The sequence below is a fragment of the Peromyscus maniculatus genome, chromosome 6, assembly GCF_049852395.1.
Source record: "Peromyscus maniculatus bairdii isolate BWxNUB_F1_BW_parent chromosome 6, HU_Pman_BW_mat_3.1, whole genome shotgun sequence".
NCBI lineage: Eukaryota > Metazoa > Chordata > Mammalia > Rodentia > Cricetidae > Peromyscus > Peromyscus maniculatus.
In genome coordinates this window covers 59,363,756-59,372,882 of record NC_134857.1, presented here as the reverse complement: position 1 = coordinate 59,372,882, position 9,127 = coordinate 59,363,756, and the positions used below count along the sequence as shown (strand labels likewise).

Sequence of the window (9,127 nt, the reverse complement as noted above, 5' to 3'; positions counted from 1 at the left end):
ATGAACCAGCTCCTGCTCATAAAGGAGGAGGGCCATTTGAGGATTGGAAGAGGAGGATGGGGAGGGGATGGAGGTTGGCACTTGGCGATACCTCAATATCTTAAGACCAGCTCAGAAACAATTCCATTTGAGGTAAATTGAGAAAGCATCCAAACAAAATAGAGACCCAGGCCCATTTGGAATCCAGAGAGGAGACCCTTACAGCTATAATTAGAATGTGTCTCCCAATGCTATGGTGTTTGGATGAGGAGCCTAAGGGGAAACATTTAGGTCATGGCTCCATCCTCCTGAATGAGTAAACAATGGTAAAGATAAAGGGCTAGAGACTGAGCATCTCTTATTCTCAGCTATCTCTCTTTGCCTTTTAGCCTCAAGTTGACAAAGGCAAAAGGTCCTTGCCAATTCCAATCTTTTGATTTTGGAACTTTCAGCTTTTAGAACCACAAGACAATAAATTTTTGTTCATCATAAATTATCTAGTTTGTGGTATTTGAGAAAAAATGAAGATAGACTGCTCTTAAGCACTGTGGCCTTCAAAGCCACGTATCTCTTCCCATGATACTGGTAGGTAAGGCTTGCTGTCGGCACCTTGGAGCAGATGTCCAGGGAAAAGGGCGAATGTAGTCAAAGTGAAACCTATTGCTTCGTACACGGACCTAAAATTAAAAAGAAATGAAAAGGGGAGAAGAAAGGAAACCCAGCAAGCATCTAGATACTAGAAAAAGCAAGGACACGGATGACCCCATTGGACCCCCAGAATAGATATAACCCTGTCAACACTGTGAGTTTAGCCCAATGAGATATTTGTTCACATTTCTGTTCTTCAAATATAAGATAATAGATTAATGTTGCTTTAAGTTAACAAAACCAAATAAAACAGGCACTCAAAGTTCTTGACTTAGATCAGAGGACACAAATTCAAGTAGAGACAAGGGCTGAGCATGTAACCCAGATGAGCCCTTTGGTAGGCCCTCTCTTTCTCTTTCTTGGACCTGAGACTTGTGTGAAGTCTGGGCAAGCCTGCTCCACAGACAGTGGAGAAAGTCTCCAGCTCAGACTCCTCAGACCCAGTGGTCTGCACAGACAAATCCTGAGCGAGGCTCCTGACTGCCCGAAGTGCCAGCTGACTGCAGAGAACAGACGAGTTTAGAACTATCCAGCTCACCTAGAAGCTGATGAGACATCATAAATGATCATGAACTTAAAGTAAATTAGACTGCATTATTCCCAAATTTCATAACTGGGAAAATCTATTTGTATATAATTTTTACATGCCACCACTCTTTAATATGATTTGATTTACTCTGAGGATACTTTAGTCTTGCAGCATTATTAAGCAGTTTCAAATGCTGTTGTGTTATAAGGTGAATAAGAGTGAGATTCAATACTGTGCACCCCAAATATTTGTGTAATGAAATTTGAAAGCCACTCAGCAATGTATTGTTTTAAACTTACATTTACCTCTGCTCTGCTCCAGAGCCCAGAACACCATATTTTCTTCTTTTATCTTAACAATTTACTTATTTGGTGTGTGTGTGTGTGTGTATGCATGTGCACGTGTGTGCACATATGCACGTCACAGTGGTGTGCAAGTGGAGCTCACAAGACAGCTTTTGGAAATTAATTTTTTTCTCCTACCATGTAGGCTCTGGATATTAAGCACCTTTAACAGCTGGCTACCCTTTATGTTTTTTTTTTTCCTACTAGGATCCCATGTGCTAGGCAGGTACTCTACCACTGGGCTGCAGCCTCAAACCCTTAACATTTTAGAGATTAATTCCTGAACATGAAGGCACATACTCTTTTTCCATTGTCAAAGAACCAGAAAACTCCCAGGGGCTGTCTAACGCACAGCATATCAACTGGTAGCCTGAAGGCCAGTTTGGGCCATCAGATATGTTTTCTTTGGCCTTCACGGTTCTGTCTTAAATTTTAATTAGTTATGGTGCTAAAATTTGAAATTGGATAACTGCATTCTAAAACATGCATTTTAAAACTGCAAGTGGTGTGCATTTGTAAGCCCCGCACTGGGAAGGTGGAGACAGGCAGGTCCCTGCGACTCACTGGCTTGCACCCTAACCTACTTGTGCTCCAGGCCAATTAGAGACCCTGTTTCAAAAAAAAAGGTCTTATCAGAGAGATGGCTTAGTGGATAAAGGTGCTTGTCACCAAGCTTGGTGACCTGAGTTTGATCCCATGATAGGAGGGACTGACTCCTGAAAGTTGTCTTCTGACTTTGACACATGTGCTATGGCATGCATATACCCCAACTCACAGGAATACACAGGCAATATTAATGATGATGATGGTGATGATAATCACTAAACAAAACCAATGGACTGAGGAATGATGCCTAAGATTGACTTCTGGCATCCATATGTAAGCACAAACACATAGGTGTGTATCCTGCACAAACAGGCAGAAGTGCAAACACACGTATATGCACCTTATAATCTTTTGAGAAAAATTGAAGACCTGGTACTATTGGGTTGCATGCCAAACAGTTTGTTGAAGTGCAGCCTAGGCTTCGATGTTGAACCTGGACACCCTCCAAGAGGTGCTCTAAATTCCACTGTCTTAGTTAGGGTTTCTATAGCTGAGAATAGACACCATGACAATGACAGCGCTTGTAAAGGACAACATTTAATTGGGGTGGCTTACATTTTAAGAAGTTTAGTCCATTATCCTTATGGTGGGACATGGTGGTGTGCAAGCAGACATGGTGCTGGAGAAGTAGCTGAGTGTCCTACATCTTGGCTTGCAAGCAACAGGAAGTGGTCTGAGATACTGGGTGTGGCTTGAGCATATATAAAACATATGTATATACCCAGAGCCCACATAGTAGAAGGAAAAAAAAAAAACAACTTCCAAAAGCTGTCTTCTGAGCTCCGCTTGCACACCACTGTGACATGCATATGTGTACGTACACACAATGACACACTTCCTCCAACAAGGACACACGTACTCCAACAAAGCCACACCTCCCAATAGTGCCACTCCCTCTGGGGCCATTTCTTTCAAACCACCACAGCCACCAACCCACTTTTCCCCAAGGTCTGGTTAGTTTGACCCTCCTCTGCACTGTGACTCAAGGAGCCTTTGCCAAGCATTTGAATCTGTTGCTCTGATTCTCTCCAACCTACTCAATTCAGCCATAAAAACAGAGGCTCAGATCAAAGAGACAATCAAGCAGGGAGTGACCCCTACAGCAGGGTCCACCACAGTCCGTCTCCTTTCTTCTGCAGGCTGAAGGAAGAGGAGCTTTGATGGTGCTTGAGTGGAAAAAGAGAGTCCAGGAAGCGTGGAGAGCAGCTGTGGAAGTCAGAAGTCATTGCTGGGGAAGCTCTCGTGTTAGGCAGAACAAACATTCCTTACTTCATTGTTTGGACTCTTCCACGGCGGGCTTGAAATCTTTGCTGGGAAGATGCTACTCTACTGATGATTTTGGTTGACTTTGAGATGCAGCTTGGAGGTAGAATACTCTCCTAGGCCTATTAGTTAAAGGTTTGCTTCCAGGCCTGAGGCATTCCAGGAAGTGAGAGGTCCTTTAGAAGGTAGACACCTTGTAGGAGATTTGGAGCCACTGGGATTATGCCTTTGTAGGGAAGAGTGGGACCCAGCTCGTCTGTCTCTTTGTTCTCTGGACATTGATGGTATCTTTTGTCTGGTGCTTCCACAATGATTCTGCCTTATTGCAGACCCTGAAATAATGGGCCAAGTGATCATAATAATCTCCAGAATAGTGAGACAAAATAAACCAGACTGATTGTTTTCACTGATTTTTATTGATTTTATATTTTAAATGTGTGTGTGTGTATGTGTGTGTGTGTGCAGATGCATGCACACACGTGTGTGTATATGGAAGCCAGAGGCTGACTTTGGATGTCTTCCTCTGTTACTTTTCACTTATGCTTTGTGAGCTCTCTCCTGAACTCTGAAGCTCCGTGATGAGACTAGACTGGCTGACGGTCAAGACCTTGGGAGCTGTCTGTTCCTGACCTTCCCAGGGCTGGGGTTATAGATGAATGCTACCATGCCCAGCTTTTATGTGAGCACTGGGGATCTGAACTCAAGGCTTCATGTTTGAGATGCAAATACTCTTCCGAAGCCATCTCCTCAGCTCCATCCGCCCTTCTTTAAAAGTTTACTGTCGGGCACTTGTCACCATCAAAGAAAGCTGACTGACACAGTGGCCAAGTCTTTATTTAAAAATATAAATTTTAAAGATCTCAGTTGATGTATTATTTATTCTTATTAAAAAGATATGGTATTAAAATGTGATCTATGTATAGAATGTGTATTGATCAAATAAAGATCACAGGAATTATCATTTCAATCTCCTCAAGTGTTCTCATTTATATTCTGCCCCCACTAGTGCAGAGAACTGAATAAACTCTTATAGTTTTGGTTGTGAGCCTAGCCTTTAACAGCTGAGCCATCTCTCCAGAATAAACTCAAAACCTTTGCATTCTAGGCAACCAGTTGACCACCAGGTTACAGATCTAACCTGAAGCATTATCCTTTTAAAAAAAGACTTATTTTTATTTTAAATCAGATGAATATGCATGCAGGTATTTGCCCATGTGAGTGTGGGTGCGCATAGAGTCTAGAAAAGAGCATCAGATCTCTTGGAGCTGTAGTTACAGGCAATTGTGAGCTGCCCAACTTGGCTTCTGGAAACTGAACTTCGGTTCCTTGCAGGAGCACTGTGTGCTTTTAACAACTGAGCCGTCTTTCTACCCTCCTCCCCCAGTTTTTACAGATAGGAATTGTACTCTGTAGCCTAGGTGGGCCTGTTGCTTACTTTGCAGTCTATGCTGACTTAAACTCAGGGAAGTTCTCCTGCCTCAGCTTCCCAAGTGCTGAGATTACAGGTGAACCAGCACACCTGCTTTTGAATGTTATCATTTTTATGTATCAGAAAACTTCAAACTTTTCTAGCTACTTTGAAGTGCATATGTTGTTGTATGCTATGGCTACTCCGCTTGCCCTACTATACATTGTCCATGTTCATTATCCATCTTTCCTCATCTTTTTCTTGCCTTTTAGTTTCTAGTGAAGTTTACTCTACTTTCTATTTAGGGACTTTTTAGTTTTCACAAATGAGCAGTAACTCACTTGCAATTCACATGCAATATTCTCGTTTTCATTGTTCTGTCAAAACAGGATCTCAATCTATTACTCAACTGGCGTCTAGGCCTGTGTATGTACCTATATACATTAGGCTGGCCTTGGACTTGTAATCCTCCTGCCTCAGCCTCCTGAGTGCTGAGATCATTGGTGTGCTACATAGACTCGTGTTTTTCTGTCCCTTTCTTACGCTACTAGATGTCCTTACAGTTCTATTCATATTTCTGCAAATGACAAAAGTTTTCATTCTTTCTTTTTTTGTGGACAAGCAATAGTCCTTTGTGTATATACCACATTAAAATATTCTTCTTAGAGTCTTCCTCTTGACTTGGTAACTAGCCAAGTCCTATATGGTTTACTGAATTGGCAGTATCCTCACCATTACTGCTGGCATTGAGATTGCCTTCATTTTGTTAGCCTCTGAGCTGATCTTTATGTCCGTGGTAGGCGATTAGTGAGCTAGTGTTGTTTAGTTTCTCTTCTCTGTGCTATGGTTTGAATGTCCCCGCCAAAGCTCATGTTGGAATTTAAATGCCACGGTGACACTTTGGAGACATGGGCATTTGCCCTCAGAAGTGGTTTAATGCTGTTATTATGGGATGATATCGGCTCTTACAGGAGTGGCTTTATTACAGAAGTGACCACTTTGGCCATATAATGCCCCCCTGCTATGCTTTGATTCAGCAACTTGGCCCTGACCAGACAGATGCTAGGACACTGATGCTGGACAGTCCAGACTCAAGAGTGATAAGCAGTAGAGTTCTTTGTAAATCACCTGGTCTGTGGTATTCTGTTACAGCATAAGTGGACACCTTGTAAAGCAGAGGAGTCATCACATACGCTCGTCACGGTTCAAAACCTGCACAAAGGCCCCTCCTTTCCAGTCTCCACCTTGGGCCCTGCAGCCACCAATGTTGATGCCTAAGAAGGACCAGATTGCCATTTATGAACTCCTGTTTAAGAAGGAAGTGATGGTTGCTGAGAAAAATGCCCATATGCCCAAACACCCTGAGCTGGCAGACAAGAATGTACCCACCCTTCATGAAAAGAAGGCCGTGTAGTCTCTCAAGTCCTTCGACTATGTGAAGGAGCAGTTTGCCTGGAGACATTTCTACTGGTTCCTTACTAACAAGGGTATTCAGCATCTCCGAGGTTACTGCCACCTACCTCGGGAGATCATGGCTGCCATTCTGTGCCACAGCTGTCCTGAGACTGGCAGACCTCTGTGCAAAGGTCCGGTGGGTGAGCAACCTGCAAGATTCACAAGAGAGGAAGTGGGGAAGTGGGTAGAGACTGCCACAGGAGAAGCGCTGTGTGCTCTGGTATTATCAGGAAAGCACAGGCTGGCGCTGGCTCAGCAACTGAATTCCAGTTCAGAGGTGGCCTTGGTAGTGGGCATGGTCAGCCCCCTCAGTTAAGTTGGAGGAAATTGTTTTGGGTTGAGTAGACTTAAAAGAAAGAAAGGAAAGAAGGAAGCAAAAAGAAAAAAAATTCTGAACCAAGAGTCTGCCTGTGGGATGACGCCCGAAGGTTAGGTAATTTGTCTGAAGTCTGTCAGGATTTTTCAGGAATGCTCCTTGGAAGCCAGGGGCTCAGTTCAGTTAACAGAGTTGGCTGCCAGTGGCTTCTGCAAGCATGAAAGGTCACTGTGTGCAGGTTTCTGGTTGTGATGACTAGGGAAAGTGAAATTTGGTAGTGGTTTGTTCTAAGCGTAGCAGAACCTCTTGTAGACAGATAGATGGTCAACATGGCCACCAACCAGCGAGACACTCGCTGAACATGCTCAGTTCAGCATTCCCAGCACTTTTGGTTGAAACGGAGTTGTTTGAGCATATTAGTGCAAAAAGTAGCCCTATGTGTGCCAAATCTTCATTTTCAAGAATTCTCAGACTTGGTCTTGGATTGTATGAGGTGTTTTTAAAGTGTATCTCTTCGATTCTTTTTCCATATGACTCAAAGGATAACGTTTCAACCTCCAAAGCCTAAGTATGGCTCTTCTCTGTGTTTAGGACTGTGGCCTTGAATTTTGGGGTAAAGGCTCCTTACTGATCCAACCGTTCCTCCACTTTGTCTTGTCCTTCATACTGCAAGACTCAGCTGCACAAAATTGCTTCTAATGGCCAGAAGGAGACTAGACTGTTGCAGCCTTGTGGGTACTGCAGATTTGTACTTCCCCTGCCTGGAATATAGCCTTCCTACCCATGACTCGGGCTGATTTTACCTGGTAAGTGATTTCTTTATGGGTTTCTAGTAACTTCCCTAGGAGTCACTGGGAGGGCCACTGCTCTGAGCATCTCCTTGACATCTCGTACTTCACTTTTTATATGGTTGCTACACTGAACCGTCAACTCGTAATTTTCTATGTCACGCCTTCTACTCGGCCACAAGGGCAGGAATTGTGGTCAGTGTGCTGACAGCCTTATATTTTAGTAGGTGGTGGTAAATATTAATAAATATTGCCTGATGAATGAATAAAGTAGGCATAATGGGGAAGCAGAAATATTTAAGAAACCAGTTCAGTGAAATCAGCAAAACAAATTTTTTATTTATAATAAAAATTTAGTGCTTTTTCTTTTTTTAGTTTGGCAGGCTTCAATCTTTATTTTTTAAAATTTTATTGATTCTTTGTGGATTACACATCATATATTCCAATCTCTCTTATCTCTCTGTCCCCTCGAATCCACCCTCTGCCCTTGCCAACCTTTCCCCCCCCCCAAATAAAACCAAATTTAAAAGAAAAACCAAAACCAAACCAAACAAAGAAACAAAACAAAACGAAAACAAAACAACGTCAACAAAAGAGAAGAAGCTTGTGGTCAAAGCTGTAGTGTGCCCTGCTGGGTCACACAGTTTACCCTTTAGTCCATTCATCTTTACTTGTAAGTGCTCACTGCCACAAGTCATTGGTCTGGCTCAGGCCTCTGGTTTCTGCTACACCACTGATAACAGGCTCTCACTGGGACTCCTCTTGGATATCCCGTTGCTCTGCATCATGGAGATCCTGCTGTTTTGGATCTGTAGGTTTGTCCCCTTCACCTGCTCCAACAGTTCATTGTAGCACGAATCTTAAAAGTTCTTATTAATGAAAACAAACCTGGAGTCAGATATTGGGGTCAACGCTGGAAGATCAGAGAAGCAGAACAAGTCACAGCCACCTCACCTCGCCAGTTCCTCAGCTGATTCTGTTTCCTCAGACTGGATGCCTCTCAGCTGAACTGTGCTGCTCAAAAGCCTCAAAGCTTAACCAGCCCTAGTTCCTCGTCCTCACACCTTATATACCTTTCTACTTTCTGCCATCATTTCCTGGGATTAAAGGCTCTTGTTACCACACCTGGCTGTTTCCAGTGTGGCTTTGAACTCACAGAGATCCAGATGGATCTCTGCCTCTGGAATGCTAGGATTAAAGGCGTGTGTGCCACCATTTTCTGGCCTGTATATCTAGTGGCTGTTCTGTTCTCTGACCCCAGATAAGTTTATTAGGGTGCACGATATTTTGGAGAACACAATATCACCACAGTTCATAGATAGGGTAGATGTTGGGGTGGGCCAACTCATAGCCCTGGTTCTTGGCCTCGGTGGTAGCTGAGGTGGTCAGCCTGCCAGCTTTCCCTCATTATCACTAACAGGGCAAGCTCTCCGGCACCGCCTCAACCAGCTCACCCAGTGCAGCCTGCAGCAAGGAATGAGCCAGCTCTCCAGCTCTCGGGTCCCCAGATCCGGGTCACCCACACTCACACCACCAGGGCCAGCTCTACTGTCTGACCCAGGCAAGATGCCGGCCCCCTCTCCCAATTGCTGCAGGGGGGATTCGAGGTGGGTGGGCTCAGCTTTCCCGCTCTCATGGCCTTGGGGCTGGCTCACCTGAGCCCTGACAACCAGGGTCAGTTCTAGTGTGCTCCCCGGGTAGGCTGCAGAGCCTGCCCTCTCGTGTGTTGCATGCAGCCGTGAGGGTCAAGGCTAGCTTTCCCACTCTTGTGATCCCTGGGCCAGCTCCCTC

The 9,127-nt window shown here is 44.2% G+C and overlaps 1 pseudogene; it reads left to right on the top strand.

The window, feature by feature from the left end:
- Positions 1-6,041: 6,041 nt before the first annotated feature.
- LOC102904454 (small ribosomal subunit protein eS10 pseudogene) lies at positions 6,042-6,577 on the top strand (annotated as a pseudogene).
- Positions 6,578-9,127: the final 2,550 nt, after the last annotated feature.